The sequence below is a fragment of the Cinclus cinclus genome, chromosome 1 (genome assembly GCF_963662255.1).
Source record: "Cinclus cinclus chromosome 1, bCinCin1.1, whole genome shotgun sequence".
Lineage (NCBI taxonomy): Eukaryota > Metazoa > Chordata > Aves > Passeriformes > Cinclidae > Cinclus > Cinclus cinclus.
The window spans coordinates 55,239,971-55,264,065 of NC_085046.1; the positions used below are offsets into that span (position 1 = coordinate 55,239,971).

Genomic DNA, 24,095 nt, shown 5'->3' on the forward strand with positions numbered 1-24,095 from the left:
AATTAATACTTAATTGAATCTCACAGTCATCAAAATAATCAATACTTTTTTATTATTTATTCTTTACAGTCTGTTGACTGTTTCAAACCTCTGAGGGAATGGTGGAAAGGATTCATGGCTTTGAAACACTGTCATTTAACAAGGTAATTTTCAGTGGGGCATTAGGGGTTGTGAAACATATAATAAAACAAAAATGGTGGCTTATAATAGGAAGAAAGAAAAGAATTATATTTCTGCCATCTAACAAAACAGGATAAATAAAAAAAGCAAGTGCAAGCAGGAGAGGGAGAAGGGGGGGGAGAGGGAAAGAAAGACTGGCTTTTGAAGGGTTTTATCATATCAAGAGCAGAGCTGAGCTTTCATAATGCTGACATTTCTCATTCTGACAATCCTAAACAAGTGGAAAGGATGAGATCGCAGATATCATCTTTCATCACATTCCCCAGCTTAAGAACCAACATGACAGCTTCTCTTCCCTTTACACTGTTAATTACTAAATAAAATACTGCTCTCTGTCAGCATTAGATTATTGCAGATAGCAACCACAAACATTACTCCATTGTTTTGTTTTGCCTTTTTTTAAACCAGTGATACCTACCTTGAACTCTTCAGTAAATAAATTAGGCTTGTGTCTACATATTGTAAATATATGAAACATAATCAATTTAATCAATTTGGTCAATCCATGTTATTGTCAGGCTAAATTGCTGGCAATTTATTAACATTTCATTTACTGTATTTATTAGACAGCAACAATCTGAACATTTCTTAGACGTTTCTGGAGAGGAAACAAAAACCAACAGATTTCTTTTGCAGACACTGTAAAAAACTCTGACTTGTTTTGCCTCATAGTCATAGTGTACTGTGGACAGTCATTTACTGAGGCAAAAAATTTGTTTGCTTTCATATACTAAATAATGTATTTTAGCCAGTTTTGCAGCTAAAGGTCATTGTGAACACAAACAGCATTGTTTCAGTCTGTGATGCTTCTCTCAGTTTCAGCTATTGAAAACTAACATCAAGATTTGTCACTAACATCCATAATAAATGTTAATCAGGACAGAATTTGACCCTTCTCATTAAAGTAGTTTTGGGAGAGAACTAATCATGTCCACAGAGAAAAACTCCTGATCTAAGGACTAACAGCAATTTAATGGGTTTAATGGAATCTGTGGGATACTAGATCAAGTCTAAGTTGCCAAATTCTGAAGTTGAATGTATGAAAAATGGGAGGAAGAATAATGTGGGAAATGTGACAGCACTGGGAGAAACCACAGCTCTTCGATGACAGTGAATTCACAGCAACTTCAACAGAGCCAGGATTTTATTTGTTATGTGTATCAATAATTCGGCCTCATCCAGAGTACTTTGTTCATTTCTGGTTAGCCCATCTAAGAAAGTTACATCAGAAAAAGGTGCAGTAAGAATGATAAACTGATCGAAAGGACTGGGAGTGCTTACAGAAAAATGTGACTAAGAATGAGCATGATCAAAGGATACAAGAAAATAAACAGCAGAGAGAAAATGTAGATCAGAAACTATTCACCCTAATTCATCTGAGGAGAAAAGGTGTCTCCACTGAAATGGGAAAAAGTCATAAATATAATAATAATAAATTATATTTTTCCAAACAGTAGGTGGTGAAAAACCTGTGGAACTCATTGCTGCAAGGTATCACTGAGACCTGCACTGCAGTAAACATCAACATAGTCACTCACATGGCTGAGCATACTCTTAGCAGTGAATTTAAAACAGCTTTGCAAACGCATGGGCAAGGACTATAAAAAGTGAAATAACATAAACTGCTGCCCCCTCCCTCGGGCAACACAAGAACCTGTAGTTAACCCCCAGGGTAGCTCTCTCTGTCAGGTGGTAAATGGACGACAACTTTCTCTATAAGCAGACAGATTAGATACTGCCAAAATTTCTAGTCTACATGAAAACTAAATAAATCACTTAAATGATGACTTAAAGAAAGGTATGTTTCCTTGAAAAACATACTAAAAATTGGACATTTTTAAACTTCAGGCCTTCAATTTCTTTCTGTGCTTAAAAACATATCTGTTCTGCAGTTTATGATGCATGATTAAAAACAGTTGTTTTTTGCAAAACACGTAATAAATTGCAATTCTAGTGCACAGCAAGTGGCCTAGTCTGCAAAATCCCTTGGTGATCAAAGGGTTTTTTTCCCTATATTTCCTAATGGGCTCCCTAAAATATTTCTGGGGTAGTTACTATGACAGCTGCAGGTCCAGCAGCCCTCTCCTCCTCCTCTGCCCACCTACAAGCCCATCCCAGAGAGGACCCACAGCACTGGAGAGGATGCATTGAGGCAAGGAATTGCATATGCATCTTTAGTAGCTAATACTGTCAGGATCTGTTCTTCTGCACTGGATGTCTTTGGGCTTGACACTCAGCATTTGTTTTGGAAGGTGCTATAGGTCAGATTGCACTTTGCACTGTAACACAGGCTCTTCTGTTCTATGACACAAAAGTTTCAGCTTTTCATATGCAAAACTGAAAAGTCTAAGAATGCATAAAAACAGAAAGATGAACTTTGTCAAAAGGCTTTGTATGCTTTAAGTAAGAGGCAAGGGCACATAATGCGTCAGAATTTCAGGGTTCAAGTTATGAGAGAACTGAGGAATCACAACCCCCTTATTCAAAACATAACTGTATATACCACACATGTAGTGACAAATTATACACACATCTCTTGCAGATACTCATATAACTTGTCATCTATTTCTTGTCCAACTAGCACTAGTAGTTCCAGACTTGCCTGTTTCCTGTGAGATTTCCTTGACAGCTTTGTGCTGCAAGTGGTCCTCCCTGCTGTGTGTCTCCATTAAGGGGTGGCTTATACCTGCTGTAATTCAGTCACAGGGTCTGCTACGCCACTCTTCAGCTCTTCCACTGCCTGATGGTTTAAACTGGCTGTTGTGCTTAATTTAATAGCAAAAACCCTGTGGATTTGCAAATGTAAATTGCAGTTCTGGTAACACACCCTCTTCTAAAAGCTAAAACCTTTGCTTTTTTCTTATCTGAAGGACTGTATGAAGCACAGGAGAACATTTATCACTGTGTTAAAAGCTTTGCCTTTGCACTTTAAGGGTAAAGGTGCAGTTTCTAAGCAAAACTATTTAGTAATCAGAGATAGCTTTTAAAAGAAACTGTATAGGGTTTGTGTCAAACGTGCCCTAGGCAGAAGTCTAAAAATTAATTACTTTCTTCCTTAATGTAGGACTTGGGTAATAATAGAGCTCTATAAAGGCTTCATGTACTCATTTAGCCACTGGTCTAAATTTTGTACTTACTGCACCATAAACATTGTTGCTCTGAATGTAATTACTTTCTAAATTCTAATTCAGAGAAAAAGTAAGATTGTCTGTTTTGCTTTTTATTTTGCCTTTAGTTTGAAGTTAATTTACACAGACTTCTTCTCCCCTACCATAGAAATATTAAAAATCAATTTTCTGCTTTTCTTCTAAACATTAAATAAATCCTGCCCAAACCCCCACATCCAGTCATGATATTGCACAGACTTCTGTTTGGGACATACATAATGAATTTGTTTGAGAGCAAACACAAAAATTCTACTAATAAACAAAAAACTACACTTTATAATTACTTATTATTGCAATGACAGCACTAAACATTTATTCAAATTGTAGCTTTTAATTTTTTTTTAATCAAGATAGAGCATAATCACAAACTTGGATAAAGCCATCCTAAGGCACATCTGTTCTAAGATTTCTCTTTTTTTGCAAATACCAGTGACATTTCGGATTACCTTCTCCCTTGGTCTTCCTATGAAAAAGTCTTTTCCTTCTTCTCAAGTTTTTTTTTTTTTTTTTTTTTTTTTTTTGTTGTTGTTGGTTTCTTCTTCATAAATAAAGATCTCTTACAGACAACCTTCTTTGATTCTTTCTTCTTTTAACATTGTTTTATCTGCTGTCAGTAATGTGCGGATATTTCCATCCAAATCTATCCATAGACTGGTTTATGCAAACTACTTTGAATCAACCTTTTGTCCCCTGCTAGCCTCTGACCATTTCTACCTGCTGGCTCTTATTTCCCTTGAAAAGTTACAGGGAAAAAAATCTCATTTTCTTCACAGGCACTTGTACCACCACCTTTGGATGGATGTTTATAAGCAAAACAAGCAAGCTGACACATGGTCATTGATCTCTCATCACTACTTTGATCTTGAACTTCTATTTACGTATTTATGCCTCTTACCTATATTACTCATATTCAGCTTACTAAAATTTTCTGTATTACCTCTCCTTTCTCTTACAGCAAAAAGCTGATATAGCATCAGCTTATCTCACTCAATACGAACATTGCACCCAAAACAGTCTCTGCTTTTCTTCAGCTAGAATTGTATTTATTCTCCTCACTGAATTCTCTGAAGCAAAAGAGAAAGTTGTAGAAAAAGAAAGTTCTTATTTTCTGCCTTTTCTCAATACTTGTGTAGCTTTGGACATTTTGTTTTTCCAGTGAAATTCATTTTTCCGTACAGCGTCCAGGTTGCAGTTAAAAATAGTTTCCTAGTTAAAAATAATGCAGCTAATTAACAAATCAGTGCTTAGTTGTACACATTTTATTAATAATACTGAACTATAACAATTTAATTTGGAAAGTCAGAAAAACTATCACTACGCATGGTGCTTTCTTTTACAGAAATATTCTTCTCAAGTTAAGCAGTAATATTAGGATTGTCTCCTTCATTTATTTACTTAATTTTAAGTTCTGAGGAAATTTAAATGGTTACTGTTAATTAGAATAACATAGATTTGACTGAAAAAATATGTTTTACAGAACTTATGGAGCTTTTAATTGTTGTTTCAGGAATCTTAAAACAGAATTAATTTTATATTTTTTTAAACAAAATTTTAAGTGGCAATGTCCCTTGAGTTGCTGTGCCTTGAGAGGTACTACAATGTGTTTTCAAATCATACTAAAAAGTCCCTCACTAAACTTATTTTTCTCCATTTCACTATTTTCCCTAATGATACTATTGTACATGTTTCTTACACCCATTAAGATCAAGGTTCACAAAAGAACTTCAATTTGCTAATCAGGCTAGCTACAGGCTGCATGGAATAGGCACACAGAAGCTGGCCCATAGTAAATAGCTAGGTCACCATTTATTTTATAATCAGCTTGGGTTTATTGCTCTAAATGTACCCCAGCAGTCATTCTGCAATCTTCAAAAAGGAGAGAAAGGCAAAGAATGTTGATTTCACCATAGAAGAAATAAGGAACAATAATTCATTGTAGGAGACATCTGCACCTCTGGTCCAGAAATGCCATTTCTTAATCCTGCTGGCAAAGAAATACGTGCTTTGTGTTTTTCCTGACATGCCTGACACTTAGGGATCACTAATGCCAGACTACATACAGCACAGAAGCTTTACTCTTAATATTGCTTTAAAGTCTTAAAAGTTGACCTTAATGCTTCTGATACAATTATTAGCCTGATTTAAGGATCATACTGATCTTCTTGTTACAAGAACTCTTGTTTAGAGTTTGGTACCAGATCCAGGGTGAAGCTATTCAAAACTTTTCTCTATTAATTAGATAATAAGAGTTTTAATTTTGGCTTTGGCCTGATTATAATTATTCTGCATTTAAATGATATACTGCCTTTCTGAAAAGGAGCTTGTCTATCTGTGGACATGTAGGAAAAGTTTGTAAGCATACAAAGGTCAAGAGATAAGAGAAGCTACTATTTTGGGAAGCTACCACACTCCTCAAAACACATGATAGACAACGGCACACAGCCACTAGTAGAAATAACAAGTCCTGAGAGTGGTGAGAGAAATCAGCCTTCTTCTAGTTAAAGATTCTTGGAGTTACACAAAACCTGACCCATTTTTTTGAAAGCAGACAATCAGGCCCTGGAGATCAGGGTAGGGCAAAGGCAAAAAAGGCAATTTTGACTGGGAACAACGTGGTGAAATAAGCCTTCAATAAATACACTTTCCCACTCATTTCATAGAATCATTTAGGTTGGAAAAGAAAATTTAAGATCATCAAACTGAGAGATTTCCAACTTTTTTTCATCTGGTTTCCTGCAAGAAGGAGATGCTGTAGGAGACCAATTAAATCTGAAATGGTCCTATCAGGAGTAAGACTGACTCTTTCTCCATATGAGTAATGGATGTTTCCCAATGCTCTGTCAATTCTATTCTGAAGGAGACATGTCAAACATAAGATAACATCCAGAAAATGTCAAGCCTGAAAGAGTAACTTAAATTTTTATATTGTGGGGCCAACTTACCAGAAGACTTGGAAAAATCCAGTATGAAGAGGAAAGCATTGTCTTCCATTAAAAGAAGAACAAAACACAACAAAACAAGTTCTATAAAGGAATTAATCCATTACGCTTATGGAAAAAATACCATTCTACCTTAATATAGAGTATCATTAGGTGTCTAACTGATCCCTGATATAAAAAAATCCCCAACCTTCTTGTTCACCCTGAAAATGATTTAATTATTTAAATTATTTAATGTGGTGATGTTTTAGTCTCCACACTGACCTCGTGAGAAGACATGAACCTGTTTACCAAATCACAAGTGCTCTTTCATAAGCCTGCCAGTTTCATAACTTATTTTTCTTCTTGTTTAATATTTGCTCAATTTTGATTTTGAATAGCCCTTAAACACAAGGCCTCTCTTTCCAGATGATTATGCTACATAATCTGCTCTCCATGAGAAGAAGAGGCTATAAACAACGTCTCTGAAATTAAGAAACACAGTAAAATACTCCATGGCATAGCTGAGTCAGTCTTTCCAAGGTGAAAGATTTCTTGCTAGGATTTCTACCACAAAGCAGTAAAATGATAATAATTTGGCCTAACCAGAAATTTAAATACGGTATTATATGCAGTTTGTCTATATTTTCATTTGTGAGGCTTTGTCAACCATGCACACACTAGAAATTACTTTGGGTGAAAAAATATCCAAAAAGACAAAAATTCAGCTAAAATTGCTTTCTTTTAGAAACCAGCACATCCAGAATCACACCAAAACCAAACTTTAAACAGCTTTTGAATGTTTCTCGGGTATGAGAGAGAAGCTTGACCAGGCTGTATAGAAGGGACTCAGAGTGATTGAAAGAAGCTCTCTTCTTAGTTAAACAAAAACTTAATTTTACATTAACATGTCAGGATTTTCATGATGTAAAACAAAGAAACCATTAACTTGAATTTTTGGTGATCAGAACATGGGTTAAATAGTAACCCAGTTCAGTGGTTAGTTCAATTACTTGCATTTGGTCTAGGAAGATCCAAATCAAGATCCATCTATAGTCAGCCATGGACTCTGTTACATGAGGAAAGTCACTTCCTATTTCAGTACGGATGTCTTCCCTAGCTCATGCCAGAAATATCATCCAACACCCACAATGTAATCCTTTCAAAAGAAACTTCGTTGAAATGGGTACAAATCCCTTATAGTGCAATGAAGCAACCTTTTCTAGTGAAAACTCCTGTAATATTACCTTTGCTCCAGTTTCATCCAGGTTTTTAATTGAATGCCACTTTTAAAATGGTTAAAATTTACAATACAACACATGGTAATAACCTAAACCAGTTTGGAAATTCAGTATATATGTTTTTGCAAATCTTTTAAAATCCTTTACAAATACAATTGGCACTCTTAAACAAATCACATCAGGCAAATCATGATTTCACCAGAATATCACAATCAAAAACTGATGAAAAGTTTTCAATCCAGAGTTGTTCATTTTTATCTCAAAGCAAGTAAGAAAGCCTGCTTTAGCTTCTTCTTGCTAAATAAGGCTGAAGTCTTCCCAAATCCAAACTTAGGATAGCTCAGCCTTTATTTTATATATTATGTGGTTAATAAGTTAGTCTGCTCTTCATGGAGCTTCCCACAATACAGCACACTTGAATTTCAGTGCAAGTATAGGAAATTATTTCTTTTCTGGCATTTCTACTCATATCATACTTTCTAGGGGTGGACCTTCAGATTTCCTTTTATCTACTCTAAACATAGAATAGAAAAGCAATATTGCCCATCTTTTGAAGAAACTGAAAGCCTCTCCTGATCTGAGGCTCACAGACTAAAATGTTATTTTCTTTTTCCAGATACTAGAAAATGCACTGCAGCTTCCAGGTTAAGAGGAAGAATCCCAAATAATTTTCCTATCATTCTTCTATGTTGAGATAATCTGACAACAAAACCTGCTGCTACAGCTGCTAAACATACTTAATAATGCCACAAATACTGCAGATCAATAATGCAATGCTTTTTATATTTCCCAAGCCTTTCTCATTGATGAATGAGTGCAATTGTTTTTTTAATCATTACAAAAGATCTTTAGGGATACTTTTCTTCATACCAGGTCTTCATCAACACCTGGGTACCACATATTTCTTTTAATATTGTAGATCACAATATAAATGTGATTAATATTAATTTCTAATTAAATGTATTCCCAATTTAACATGCCTTCAGCTATCACACAGCTTCATATTTCTAATGCAATCTGCATAAAGACTTAAAGAACTTGAAGCCCAAAGGGTACTTCACCTTTTTATCAATAGCCTTAATCTGCTGGAAGTTGCAGGTATACTTATAAACTCTCAAAGTTTTGTTTATTATGCTAAGGCAGGATGTGTCACACACTGCACACAGCAACAGTATTATGGTTTGGACATATGGGAGGATCTCTTCAATACAAAGCAGTTTTTTCTGTTTAATGCTTTACAACAGGAAAACAGCAGAACATTTACCAATGATTCATATTACTAATATTACTTAATATTATTAAAAATATGGCAAAATTTGCAATTTCTTTTTCTTTTTCTTTTTCTTTTTCTTTTTCTTTTTCTTTTTCTTTTTCTTTTTCTTTTTCTTTTTCTTTTTCTTTTTCTTTTTCTTTTTCTTGTTTGTATGCACAACCCATGCACAAATATGCAGATCATTACTATAACTGCTTTGGTAATATTAGCATCCCAAAAATGAATGTTAAAAAGCCATTAATAACTTCAGAGTGACTAAAAATACAAAAATATAGCAATAAAATGCAGAATATGAGTTTTAATCATAATCTCACAGTTTTTGTTTATTATAAGTTATTTTCGTGTGTCAATCCAAATGGAAATTGATACTGTGTGTTTGGCATATATATTTGAAGAAAGCATCTTTGCTTTGTATTTAAAAGAAAAGTTAATTCCTGTGCCCATATTTATCATTAGTTTTCTGAACCTAGAGACTACATGTATTTTTAGTTTGCATATGCAAAACCAAAGAGGCACTTAGGTTTCCTGCAGCAAGCCTGAGCATTCAGCTCTAGCCCAGCTGCAAGATCATACAGTGTTCAAACCATCTTTGACCTTTCGGTTAATCCTCTTATAATAAAAAATAGTCTTTCCTTTGTGGGAGAGGAAGTTTGCCACCAGATACATGTAATAGGAGGGCTGGCCTCTTGGAGGCTCAGCTTTGCCACTGAAGCTCTATGCATTGCCAGGCAAGTCACCTAATCCCTATAGATTGTTTAACCAATTTGCAAAGGAGAGACCAGGGCAAGGGTGTCTATTTTGACTTTTAAGCCTTCCTGTGAAAATTTGCATAAGTAATCTACCCTGTCCCCATAGAGTCTTTTCTGAACTCATTCTTGCTATATGCTTTTCTAAGGTTTAATAATATCTAACTTAGAGTGTCATAAAAACTAACTTTCCTCAAACTACACTCATAAACTTTTAGTATATTTTCTGCTAGGACAATTTCTACTATATTTAAGAGGACCATTAATAATGTTATCCATTTATTCCTTTTGTTAACCTACTCCTTTAATGATTTACCTACTTTCAATACCTACAGATACCCATTTTCTCAAGTGTTGAGCAGATAATCTAGCAATGCATATTTAACCAGTTTATTCCTTGCATCAAGAAAAATCCATCTCTCATTCTTAACCTGATGGCACTTCTCATACATTTCACATAGGTGCTGCAGGTCTTGATTGTACTGTCTTACTCAACACTGGGACAACTTAAAAGGGTCTTCTAGGAGTAAAAGATGCTTTCTCCTTGCTCTCTTTGTACTCATATTGCTACATTTTTTGCCCTCCATTCTCTCAGCCTAAGGAGTTCAAGAAGAATTAGGAAAGCAGATCTTCATTGCAGAGAAGGAAGGCAAGAAAATAAAACATTGTAAGACAGGAGCTCGTATCTGCTGTTTTCAGACCCTATCCTGTTATGTTACTTTTTCTTTTCTTCTTACCACTGCACTTTCCTCAGGAATATTCCCTTTCAAACAGTTATCAATATGACTACCCTTGAAGTCCCAGTAGGTGGTACTTATTTTTTAAACCTACTGAAATACATTTATTCCTGCTTGTGGTTACAGCAGTTACAGCATGCTCCCTCTTGAAGATTTGCACTGTTTTGGTGAGCTACTACATAATAATGTCTAGTAGCCAAGCACCCACACAACTGCTCACTCACTCCCTCTCCCACAGGATGGGGAGAAAAAAGGGAGACGTGGCTTGTGGATCAATATAAAGACAGTTTGATAAGGGAAGCATAAGATGCATATGCAAGAAAACAAAAAAAAAGGAGTTTTTAGCATCATTTCCCATTTACAAGCCAATTCCAGTGCAGTGAAGCTGCTGAAGCTACCTGAGAAGATAAACAGCATAGACACAAATAACCAGAATTCATCCTCTTTCTCCCTGCTTTTAATGCTGAACACTACATCAAATGCATGGAATATCCCTTTGGTCAGTTGCGGCCAGACATCCCAACAGCATCATAGAATTGAACAATTTGGGTTTGAAGGGGTACTAAGATCATCTAGACTAGGTTGCTTAGAACTCCAGCTAACCTGCCCTAAACATTTCCAGACATGGGGCATCCACAACTTCTCTGTGCAACCTGTTCTGATGCCTCACCACTCCCATGGCAAAGAATTTTTTTTCCTACTATTTGATCTAAGCTTATTCTCTTTCATTTTGAAGCCATTTCCCCCTTCTCCTATCACTACAAACTCTTGTAAATAGTCTTTCTCCAGGGAGGCTTTACAGAGAGAATGTCCCTTCCCAGCTTCTTGCCTGTCTCTAACACAGACGCTGTGCAAGCACTATTCTGTGACAGCCAAAACACTGGGGTATCATCAGTATTGTTTTAGTCACAAATCCAAAACACAGCATCATATGTGCTGCCATGAAGCAATTTGCCTCCAGCCAGCCAGCCCCAGTACTATGATTCAGATCAACAACTTTGGAAAATGAGTGGAGGACCCACACATGTGTGACATTGCTTGAGCTCCCTTTTCACACAGACAGGTAGCTCTGCTCAACTCACAAGCCTGACAGTCCCAGCTCATATGCTTCTTCTGCATTCAAACACAGAATCCTTTTTATTAATCCAACCTAAAACATTACTCTGAAGATTGCTGAAGAGAAATCATGGCAAAATAAAAGCATAAGCAAAGAGACCTAGGCAAGCACCAAATAAATACCAGTGGCTACATGTGGGATAAGAAAAATTAAACCATCCCCCTTTTTTGCACTTTTCTTTTTTGGTTTTAGACCAAACTCTTTTTCATAGATTAAAATCAGCTTTTATATTTACTTTTACCCACATTTATTTCATTCATTTATTTGTTGGGTTATTTAAGTATTTCTCAGCACTACATTATCTGAATGCTTAATCACATACTTTGATCTCCGTGTTTTCATGCAAGCTGGAGTATCCTCAGAATTTGTGTGGATATTAAAATGCTCTCTTTTGCCATAAAATCAAGTTTGTGGATGATTACTTCAATGTGACACCTTATATAAGCTTACCATCATGCCTTCCCTTTAAACATTGTAAGTCAATGAAATTATATTGCAGACATTGACAACACATACAATTTTGCCTGTTTGATATCCTATTACTGCAATAGCAGCAGCAATGGTTTTGGAAAAAGCTTTTTTTCCCCAATAAGCATGTGCTACCAATTTTGCACTCACAAGTAGGGCATCTTCGTAGGGAGCACAATAATGCCACTTAAGTGACTATCACAAAGTATTTTCTTGTTTCTAAGAGAATGTAAAGTAGTACACCCACAGGCCTACATAGAGAATTACTAGTAAAAGATAACCAGCAACTCCTACATGGAATCAAAACACTTCTACACAAAATTGATTCACTTGTGCAGTCAAAATAGCATTAAATGTTCTCAGACTTGATGCTTAGCTAGGATATGAGATCAATTTTGATACACCAAGGTATGTGTACAGATATTCCCTATGTAACTCACCAAAGTACAGCAGAAAAGGGAAACTGTAGTCTCCACATAAGTAAGACTACTTGTACAATTCTACCAGCAGTTTCCAAACTTCCCTCTGCTCACCTTTCAGTTTCAAATCCTAACAAACACAAAAAAATTTCTTGTTGGGCTCAAAACCGCCTCTTCATGTGGGAAGCCTAGAAATTCATAAGCTTTGAACTCCCAAGGGAATACTTTGGGGGGGGGGGGGGGGGAAGGGGAAAGGGGGGAGCAGGAGGAAAAAATAAAGGAAGGAAAAATCTAAAGCTACAATAATATTAAAATAAAACAACAAAACAAAACAACAACAACAACAAAACAAAGAAAAACCCCAGATTGACTCCTTTTTGGTTTTCTAAGGTCATACATTCATTGTGGAGAAACACTGAATTCTGTTCCATGAATCAGTTAAAGGAAAGCTACTGAGAGGCTATGCTATAACCTACTTAGATTAATCAGCAACTCACCAGGGATCAGGGTGCATTAACATGAATTGCATGCTTAAGCAGCAATTCCCTGGTCTTCATCACATCAAAATCTGTCTTATCTAGTAGTTTAAAGAATTCATAATTTTAGAAGTCTCACATGGCCAGATGCACAAAGCTTCACTCAGGGAACTATTCCCACCTCTACATAACTTCCTAACCTATCTGATTCCAGCAGAGCAACTGAGTAACAGGAGGAGGACAGACAATCTAACCACACAAACAGTTGAACAAATTGTTCAACTGGGCTGTTTTTCTGAAGAAATGTTCTAGCTGCAGACTTCCACTATTTTTTATTATGTTTTTGCAAAGAAGAAGAGGAAAAAAAATAAGTGAATTAATGTTCACTTATGAAGAGAAATTGTTAAATGAAAATACATTCAGTTCCACCTCTCTCTCACAACTACTGTCACAAGCAAGGCAAACCTTTGGAAAGACACACATTTCCTTTAATATCAAAGGCATCTGGAAGACCACAAACAAAGGAGAGTTATCACATGGAGAAGTGACAACACAAGTGAACACTTATGCTGGGCTTCCAACCCCAATGTTTAGAGGTCACTCCCTGTGACTCGTGTCATTCCATCTACACAGTTTTTTCCTCCTACATGAACTACTGTCTGTACATATCCCTAGTGGTCATTTAAGAAAAGATGACAACATAACTGAAAAGCACTAACAAAAGCCCAACCAAATATCTCAAATTTGTTGTGACAGAGTAACTGAACTTCTGTGCTAAAAACAAAGCCATATTTATACTGTGGTTAAGATATTGTAGTCATTTATCTATATCTGAAGGGTATAAGCTGGTTCTTCAAGCATGTAACCTTGGACTAATCATACATATTGAAATCAAGATAAGTAGAAAAAGCACTTCTGTTTGTGACATTTAAAGATCTGCTGGACAGAGAAATGTGTAACGCAGGAATGCACAGTTGTGCACAGTTGTGTTGTCTTCTATATCACCAAAAGCCTTTCACCTCAAATTGCTCTGAGTCAGATAAATACTTTTTGTGCTATAATCCAGTGAAAAACTGTAAAACACTGCATTTACAATGAATGTAAAAGTTAAAGAACATATAGGCTTGTGTTTATTTTCCTCTCCAAAAGTATTTCAAAACTTTGCTGGCTTTCACTCTTAATGTCTCTACAGACTCAACCTAGGATCTCACTATCAAAGAGGGTTCTCTCCTGCCTTGTATATGATATTAACATCATTAAAAAGGTATGACCTCAGTAACACCCATTCTAAGCCTTTTGCTTTCACTAGGGTTCTTCAAGTGTAATTCAGCACTTCATTTAAGGCATTGAGATTGAAAAGGTAGACTAGAAAGTGAAACACAGTTTGTAACATTGTTGATGACAATACACAGCTGAGTCCCTTTTAGTAGCCCAGCTGGTGTCATAGATACAATGGTAAAATCTGATTTAATGTAATATGCATGCTCTGCACAGGTTTACATTAATATACTTTTAAAAAAGAACAATAAAGTGCATATGCTTTGCCTAGAAAACTATTTCAACTTGAAGCACAAAAATCATAATTTCACAGCAAAGTCACATTTTTACCACTCTGTACTGTATCATATCCCATTGTTCTGGTTTGCACCATTTATTTGCAAGAAAAAAAAAAAAAATTAACAAACCACATTCATTCTAAATACCAAAGAGAAGATCTTACACTAAACTTGGGGAAAAATTGGTCAGGCAGTTCCTGTTTGCAGCTCACAAGGGCAGAGGTAAAAAGTATGTACTCTGAATTTTTTCACTTATTATTAATATGCCTCCAGTTTCCTTGTAGCTCAAGAAAACTTCTTACTAACAGTGAATATCCCTATATAATATGAAAATATTTAACATGCTAGAGCTTAATTCTACCAAAAGAAATAAACTGTGAGAAAATAACATTATAACTGAGTATAGCTAGTCTGAGAGGAGTTCCTACTTTACATTCTCAACAACATTTGGAGAGCATTCAGATCAGGTACTGTAATAAAACCCAGTTAAAGAGAAGAAGCGTCTCAAAATGCTGAACAACTGTAACTGATCCCTCACTTGGAGGAAAGGACTGAAAACCTTGAAAACAATAGACTCCAGCCTAGAGACTTCACTTCTTATGTCAAATTTTGAAAGCTTGAGGTAAAGGCAAACCACACCAACAGCATGAGTGAAGACTAAATAAATTTGCCAGATGTGTACTTCCTAAGAGAAAACTGGAGGAGCTCTAACCTGTTCACAGTGACCGTACTGCCATCCAGAGGTAGACTGCAGCTTAAAACTAAGTGAAGTTGTCTTGAATTGGCATGAAGCAAAGACCCCCTTTTAGTCAACATTGCAGACTCCAGTTCTCAGGGAGCCATACAAGTGATGTGGCAGTGGAATTCTGCAAGGGCCTGTGGTTTATCCACTGTTCCAAGCATGCATTTGTGGCAGAATAACCTCCAAGCATGTTTTTATAGTTTAGATTGTCAGAAAAGAGAATTAGCTCTGTACCAGCAGTCTCATTCTTCAGGATGGTTAAAGGCATGCAGACAAAGCTTTGTGGGAGAGAATTATTGTTGGTCTAAAAAAACCCAAACCAACGAATAGCATGGAAATAAACGGGGACATAAGTGGGGACACTTTTTATTGAAGTGTTCAAGACACTCAGGTTTTTTTGGACGGTAACCTGAGAGACATGGGCATCTTACTGAGTCTAACCAAGAGATCTAGTTAATGGAGAATGCCAGTAAATAAGATTGGCATTCATACTTCTCATTTTCAAGCTTCTCTGGTGAACATTTCAGTTTATAAAGGGAAGACAAAAGATGGAGGACTGCATGCCTTTCTTTTTATCTCATTCAGCAGGTAGAAGGAACTTAGAGATAAAATGTGAGAGATCATTTAGACCACAGGAGGACGTAGAAATTAGACAGCATGAGAAAGTGAGCCAATGTCCAAAAACCTGACCTGTACAATATATTTGGTGTTTGCATCTGGCACCAGTAATCAAGGAGTGGATATATATAGATTTTTTTTATCCAGATTAATACAAATGCATTATTACCTCTTGACCTAAACTGAGAGTAGAGGGTCATTGCAATAAACATCTAGTGTTGAAATACACAGCAAGGTATCTTACACTTTTACATTAGAAATCAAGAAATGCAAAGTATTTAATAATTTTCCTACCTTCTTAATACAGATTTGCATTAATGGAATTCTTAAAACTGAAACAGCTAATGTAAAAGGCAATAGGAGACAAATATTTGACTGATGAAACAGACAAATATCACAAGTCACAGAAGACATTCCTACTCCATGCAGTGCATTAGTTTCAATCATCTCATTCTGTAGAATGGAGGACTGACATGAGATATCTATACTACTACCAGTAGTTTATAGACTCTTAGCATAAGTGGTGTATCAAGTTGCTCAGATGGAAAAAGCAAAGGGCATTGAATAATTATTTGGAATTCAAACATGATAATACAATCTCATCCCTTCCTCAAAAAGAAATCTTTTGTCCGCTTGTTAGCCACAGCTAATGCCACTGAAGTCTCTACAGAAATGGAGAAAGATTTCACTCTGGATGAGGACAATCAATCAAAATCTTCTCTGGAAATAGATATGCCTTTAGAACAGATCAATAAATGCTACATATTGATAATCTACATCAGTAGAATCAGGAAGACAGCATCAAAATTTTATATGTATATATATAAGCTACTGCACATGTATTTATTTAAATAATAATTCCAAATAAAACTTTGAGTTTTGCTTTTATTGATGCTTGCCCATACATAAGCTGACATTGACCAAGACCCTCTTACTGCTCTATCAACCTGAAATTCTGCAAGAGAAAGAAACAGAGAAGTGAAATATTAATGGAAAGAGGGATTTTCCTCTCAATAGCCTCAATAAATATGTCGGTCAGGAGAAAAAATAGGTCAAAAATAGAAAGCTTATATCTCCAATATCAAAGAAAAGAATGTTCGTGTCAAATCTATTGGAGAAATTGCCATGAATGGTTCATCTGTGTGAAAATATGGCCCTTGCAATGCTGCTAAGATCAGCGAGACCTAGGATGATATGTTGAATAAGCAGGTTGCAGAAGTTAAAAATATCCATAGGAAGCTTTAATTTACATGTCTGTTTCCCAGTATTTTAAAATGGGTAGGAGAGAAAAGTGTAAAAAATTGCTTTTTAGGACTATTCATTAGTTAGTATAAAAAGGAAAGTATATTAAATGTGAATATTAAGTCAAAGTCCTTATAAATTACATTCAATGTTTTCCCAGAGTGCAAAATTTTTCAATTGAATTAATCTGTTTCCTCAGTTTTGGATCATTTGTATTTCTTTTCCTTGTGGCCCATATGCTCCTGCTGTTCTATGCATAGTTCATCTTCCAGCCTTTTCTAAATCACTCAGAAAGATAAAGTAAAATGAAATATACAGTACATTTAAACCAGAGAATTGAATTGAAAAACCATCTTTTTATTAGCCTCATATGTAAGGCCTTATCAGGGAAGCATGCCCTAATTCACCACCTAATTCTGCAAAAATCTTTGCATAGAAACCCAGTTGCCTCTGTTCCTTCTTTTGCAAGCAGGAATTTTACTATAAACCTCAAAAACATTTTCATGAGTGAACACTTGAGAATTTAACCCTCTTGAGGGTGGCTATAAAAATCAGCTATGTCTATGAGGAGGTCAAAAGAGGCTTCATAGGTTTAGTTCAAAGAAAGTACTATAAAGGGCAGCAGTCACTGGGTCTACTGCAAAACCCATAATTTAACCCTCAGTGACATGTCAGTGAGGATCATGCCAGACCTGTTGTCCAAAAAAGGTACACACCTCAATATTGGCTAAATAAAGATAGTTGTTCTACAAATTAAGAATTGAATTTGTATGTGCCATGGCTTATCACCTTCCTATATTTGCAGCCAAAGGACAGAGAGAAATACTGCACTCAGTTGTGTCCAGAGAAAAATATTACAATATACAGTTGTGGTATTTTCTTTCTACCCCTTTTCCATATGACCTTCCAATTTATCACAGGTTGTGCTATTGTTTGAGTTTTACATAAGCTACCTGCAATTGCTTACTCTTTCCATTAGCTGCCAGAGACCTGTTTTCCAGTGCAATGTGCTTACTGCAATGGGCTTCTAGTGTCAATATTTTCATTCTAAAATTCAACTAATTCATTAACTTATATATTTTATCAAAAATCTTAACTGGAAAATGTTTAACACATCCTAGAATGCACCACTAAGGACCATTAAGAGAAGAAGCTGAAGTGGAGGATATTTTGCTTTTAATTTTAATAAGAATAATAGAAGCTGAAGTGTTCTTACTCAAGGCATATATGAAAATAAAAAAATAAAAATCATTTCAGGTAAACATGCATTCTGCTTGAATTGTAAATGACCCTTCTAGCAGAAATCAGATTAAGGTAGAAGCTTAACTTCTCTTCTGTACACCTACTTTTCTTTGCATTTTTCAGAATCCAGCAAAAAATTTAGACCTGAACTGTAGAAAAACTACCATTTCTAATGATCTTCTCACAAAACTGCAATTGCTCTGTATTTAAGATATTTATGTGAAAAAAGTCTGTCAAGGCCTTGGTTTCTTTCTTTGGTTTGGGACTGTTTGAGGATTTTGTTGATGGAATAAATTTGATGTAATAACTGTCATTAAAAGGATGTTTTTAATAATAGATTGAAAAATGCAGTGAGTTTGGTTTGCTGTTTCTCCCTTTCCTGCCTCATAGCCACTGGTGGACATTTAATATGCAGCTATGTGGGATAAACAGTCTTCAATGTCTGAACGCTTCAAATTTGTGAAATAGAATCCCAGAAAACACAGGATACTTAATTTCTCTGAAATCAACTGAAAGAATAGCTGTGGGAGTGGGGGAGAAGAGTATTTAGCTATTTTAGCTTTTAAAACTATACAATCAGATTGTCTAAATCCCAGATTCAAGTGGCTTTCTAATTTACAAAGCGCAGTCCGATAGCTGGCTTGCTTTGAAATTGAAAACAGTGTCAGGACATGGATCTGTTAGGGCAGTGTAAATTTGGAACAGCTCCATCAACTGCAAAGTAGTTAAAATCATATACATCAGGGATTAGAAATTGGCCTATAATTTGCTTTAATTCCTTAACTATTTCAAGACAGAGATAAACCTCCTCCATATCAGTCAATTATTTGCTGTCACTAATGTTACAGCTATGTCAGACTCACTGACCACATTCTTCCTGGTTGCTTCCCTCTTCCTACAGAGATAACTGTTTACAAAAAAGGAAAAACAACATATGGTCTTTCACCTGCCCAGAAACTTTAAGGAGAAAATTATCAAAGCAATCCTGTACCAAGTATCCATTTGCTACTCAGAAGAATGAAGCTTCTTAACCAAAAGCAGATAAGAACTTGTTTTAATTTGTGGAAATGCGAACAATTTCTAAAGAAATTAAGGAATTTGCTATAAAGAGAATAGAAGACTAGGAAATTAACAGTAGAAAGTTCTTTTTATAGAACAGATAAATCCCACATGATTTTGAACCAAATGATTTAGTAGTTCCTTAATCATATTTTAAGCATTATCTAAATGCCAGGCAATTACAACTCTACAGAAACAGGATAAAAACTCAGTGTAATTAATATTCAAAGTAGCTACTAATTTGTCCATTTATTCACAACTCATGCAACTTCATAATAGAGTTCGTCAGACTAAACTGTTTAGATATGCAGTCCTTGTGCCAGCAGTTATTAAAACAAACAACACATTTATAGTATGTCTTTCTCTCAATCTGCTCAAGCTGAGCAAAAGCACATTTGAAGCTCCGAGACTCACACACAGTGTCCACTTTAAATAGAAAAATCTCATTGATTGCATGAAACTCGGGTCTCATTTTTGTCCATCGATCCCCTTGGTGACCTTCTACAACATCAAAGCCCAGAGCGAACCCAATCTGACCCCGACTTTATGTGCATTATTATATTGAGAGACAGGAGCTACTTACAGTCCATGCCATTGTCTCCGTAGATATGTAATAAAGTATTCTAGAACTGCTCCTGCAGAGAACACTTCATGCACTCGGCATTTCCTTTTCTCTGTCTCTGTCTCTCTCTCTCCCCTCCAATCTTAAAATTCTTCTCTTTGCTGTGCTGAATGGTTTTTGGGGATTTTTTTCCCCCTCCAGTGGACAGCTCAAATGAGCAACTTCAGACTTTGACTAATACTCACATAACTCTCAGTAAACAACATCCTTCACACAGATCTATAACTAATAATAATGCTCTTTATTAAGCTCTCCTGTGAAACAATATGTCTAATAAAAGCTGCTCTCCATGCTGTTTTAATTATAATAAATCACCTTCATTATGATGCATACTTCAATACAACATGCCTAATGCTTAGCTACCTGGGATACTACAATAATGAGGACAGAGAGTAGACATCTTGAAGAAAGTTATTTACACACACTGAAAAATTCTACAGTACCGTACTGCTTTGCAACATGAATTTCAACAACTTTTATCTTACCTTACTGTTCATAACATCAGAGCTGAGAAGAACCAACCCCCCTGAAAAATGCTGTTTACACAAATAACAGGACCTTGAATACATCCACTAGCATGGAAAAATAAGTCCTTGCAGTGCAATCATTTCTCTATAAATGTATAAAAGTATTTTACCACCCTGTGCAACAAATCAGTGATGAGACTATAGGCTGTTGTGTGCCAGTACCTAGGGATTTCATGTCAAAGTCAACTTCCTTGGCAATCCCTAGAGAACTGCGCTGTGCACATTCTCGTGAAAGGTGTGAAAATCTGATTTTCTAAAATGGATCAGTAATTCTCTATGAAGGGGGAAAGGATCAATAAATCTTTGCTAAGTAGATTGTAAAGGAAAAATTATTCTTTCAGTGACAGTACATTAGGATCCTCCAAACAATCTCAATAAACTAAAGACATAGCATTTCTCCAGCAGCTACTTTTGACTTCTGATATATTTTCGTAATCTCTGATCATTCTGCAATGCACATACATTTATATTTGCTAAGCAATGTTCCATGTTGATGTTGATTTATGAGTATATGCCATTATGCTCGGCTGTGAGTAGAAGAAAATTATTAGCTGCTTGTAACCTGATAGATGTGATACAAGGAAATGTCATTACAACCATGCACACATATATGTTTGTTACTATATCTCTCTGTACCTACACAAATATTCTGTACTCCGTAGGTATATATCTACACATACACACTAATATGTACTACATTGTGTATAGCTATATGATTATTTTGTACATGCACAAATGTATATATGCAACATATATAAGTACATTTTCAGGCACTGAGAGTTAATTATAACGTATACAGCAGCTGAAACGCTACTAGGTGCTTCACAGACCTGAAAGGTGTCCGTCCAGTTACTTCAGCAGCACGTGCCATCTGGCATTTACACTACCAAATCATATAGTCATGTTGTGCCTAAATATGTGATTTTTACATAGAAGCAAAAGTAGAATTTGCCTGCAGACAGCATGATAATACAGTTTACAGTGAGCAGTCAAAATATACTGCCAAGTCAGAAGTGGGCTATGCACGCAAGCAGAGGAATTTATTTGTCCTTTTTACACAATCTCTTTTTCCTGCTGCAGAGAGTAAGAGGATCCTGCCAGAAGTGTCTGTAGTGTTGTTTTTGCAGCAGTGGTAATATGCACAGTGTGGGCACTTAAATGTCCATTCCAATTCTAAATGCCAGTGCCAGTATGAGACTTAACGTGCTGGGTTGCATTTCTATTCCTGGCTCTCCCAGCACACAAGTATTCTGGGTGGTAATCTTTGAGGGGATGCATGCTGAGGAGAGGAAAAAAGATCTTTGTCCCTCTGCCTAATGCTGTGAAACCTGAAAGGAGAGGAGGCAGCCTCTGCTGCCCAGAGAAATCTACACTCTGGAGAGACCAGGCTCTCTCTTGCAAGTAGACTTTGATACAAACACAGAAGATCAAGACTGAAAAAACAGAATAACATGAGAAGCTAAATACAACAGGACAGCACAGGCAGGAAAAAAAATTAAGTTCACCACTCTGAAACTGCCTCATGTTTGACCCCCAAAAGAGCACCCCCAAAACACAGGGTGTTTCAAGCCTATTTGTAGTTCCGAATGTTTTAAGACACAGAACTAACAGAGTGACATCCTGAAAAACAATGCATCTGAAAAAATTTCTCTGGCCTTTATCAGATGGTGGAATGAAGGCAGAAGCCATCAATTTTATAGCCAGAAGATCCAATGCTTTGTATACTTCCATAGTTCAAGGAACCTACTCACACAGTTTCCTAAATCCTTTAAGCTTGTTTTGTTTTTTTGTGGGGGTTCTTTTGTTTTTATATTCAGGGCAACAGAAACAAGAGTGCTTGAGAACAGGTCCTAGGTCCCGAGGCTCTCACTGAACAAAAGCTGCTCAGAGCATACTTAAACAGGCTCAGCAATGGCACCTTTTCATGGGAGAACATGAAACATGGGAGAACACTTAAAAGTTGTGTCTTTGCCCACCCCCTATTATCTCTACTATGCTTGAGTACACTAGAACAAATGAGACTGGAGTAAGAAGACTTACTTAGAGTGACAAAAAGACATAAAGGAGAGCAACAAATCAATTCCCAGTAAAATTACCTCATGTCATTGCCATGAGGAATGAAAGGATAAAATTAAGCAGTCTTGGACTGGCAAATCTCATTTTTATCCTAGGACACCATAGTAAAGTATTGCCAGGAGTTTGCTGCAGCTTCTCTTCAAACCTGTCTATTTTGGACCATTTCAGAAGAGCAGCTCAAAGTGCTTGGCAAATTCAGATGATGAACCCAACATCACAACACCTCTTCACTGCATTTCAGAGAGAAGAAATGAGGCCCATACATGTGCATATACATGTGCACACACACTGGGGTATCATAGTGAAGCAGCACCAACATTTAAAGCTGCACTAGGTTTCAACATTTGACCTAGGTGAAAACTATCCAAGAAACCAGATTAGTCAGATTAGCCCTTCCCTCATATTAGGAACTCAGGGAAACACTAGGGAGACAGAAAGACACAGCCAGACAGTGGCAGCCCATAGCCAGTGTCCATCAAAGGAGAACTCTGACCCATATAGATACAATAGCATACACAATTAATCCTACACATGCTCTCTTCTATCACAGAATCCCCAAACAATTTGGGGTATCTCAGAGAAATACGCATTTGTTTTCTTTTACCATAGATTTTAGAAAAGGTTGTCTTAATTGAAACAAAATCATGGAATATTCAATATCCCTGCAGCATCACGACTAAGAAACAAAAAATGCCAAAGCCCTAATACTACTTGCAAAGAAACAGGCTTTTACCCCATCCATAAACGAAGAATGTGTCTTGCTAAGGTCAAAGCTCATGATCTGCCACACCATGTTTTACATGATATTGGATAAACCCCATTCCCTCTTATACCATAATGTATCTTGCATTACACTTCTGAGGATAGCCCCTCCTGAAGTCATAGTTCATACTTGTGTACAGCAATCCACTAAGCCAGAGTAGCACAAATCATCTGGTTTACTTTGTAAGCATTTATTCAGACCCTTCTCTAGCCTGCACATCCAGCACTTCTAGATGTTTAGCTTCCTCTGTTATTTACATAAGGGTTGCTTTCTTCTGTTCAGCAACATGATTTTCCTGGACTGCAGGTAATATCATTTGCTTAGGAAAAATAAAACCAAAAACCAATCAACCAAACTAAAAAAACAAACAAACAAGCAAACCCACTTTTTCTTTCCTAATGTTTTCTAATATCACAGATTAGAAGAACATTGAATTTAGGATTAAATGCTATGAAATTTGATAATAGTTTTTTCACAAAGGAAACAACACATACAGCTCACTGTCTGCCTACCCAAGCTGGATTTGTTGTTGCTGGACAAGAGCTATTTGGGTCAGGAAAGGGATTAATAAATTTTTGGTAGGTTGGTTGGTCTGGTTTGCTTTGCTGTACATCTCATTTATTTTTCTCTTATTGAGACATGAATACAAAGTCCCTGTGTCTGCTCCTGGAATGGACGCTGCCCACAATTTGTCTGCATGTTTGCATGATTACAACCAAGACAAATCATGGGTGTCCATACTCACCCATTTGAGACTACCTATCTCTTTCTGACCTGCACTAAGAAAAACAGATGTTAAATACTATGGACCTCTGTTTAGAGGCATTGTTTAAAATGCCTAAACACCAAAGGACATATACATCTTCAAAGACCAATGTTTATAATTTGCACAAAGGACCAAATCCC

The 24,095-nt window shown here is 36.2% G+C and overlaps 1 protein-coding gene across 2 annotated transcripts in view; it reads right to left on the reverse strand.

Moving 5' to 3' along the window:
* Positions 1-24,095, reverse strand: part of POU6F2 (POU class 6 homeobox 2) — a 307,385-nt gene that overhangs the window by 248,455 nt on the left and 34,835 nt on the right. Inside the window, exon 1 of one of the 2 annotated variants that reach the window (XM_062498133.1) lies at positions 1,733-1,744. The exons of the other annotated variant lie outside the window; for it this stretch is intronic. The gene's annotated coding sequence lies outside the window, so the exon portion shown is untranslated. Of the gene's footprint in view, positions 1-1,732; positions 1,745-24,095 lie in introns of those variants that run through there. 2 annotated transcript variants of the gene reach the window in all.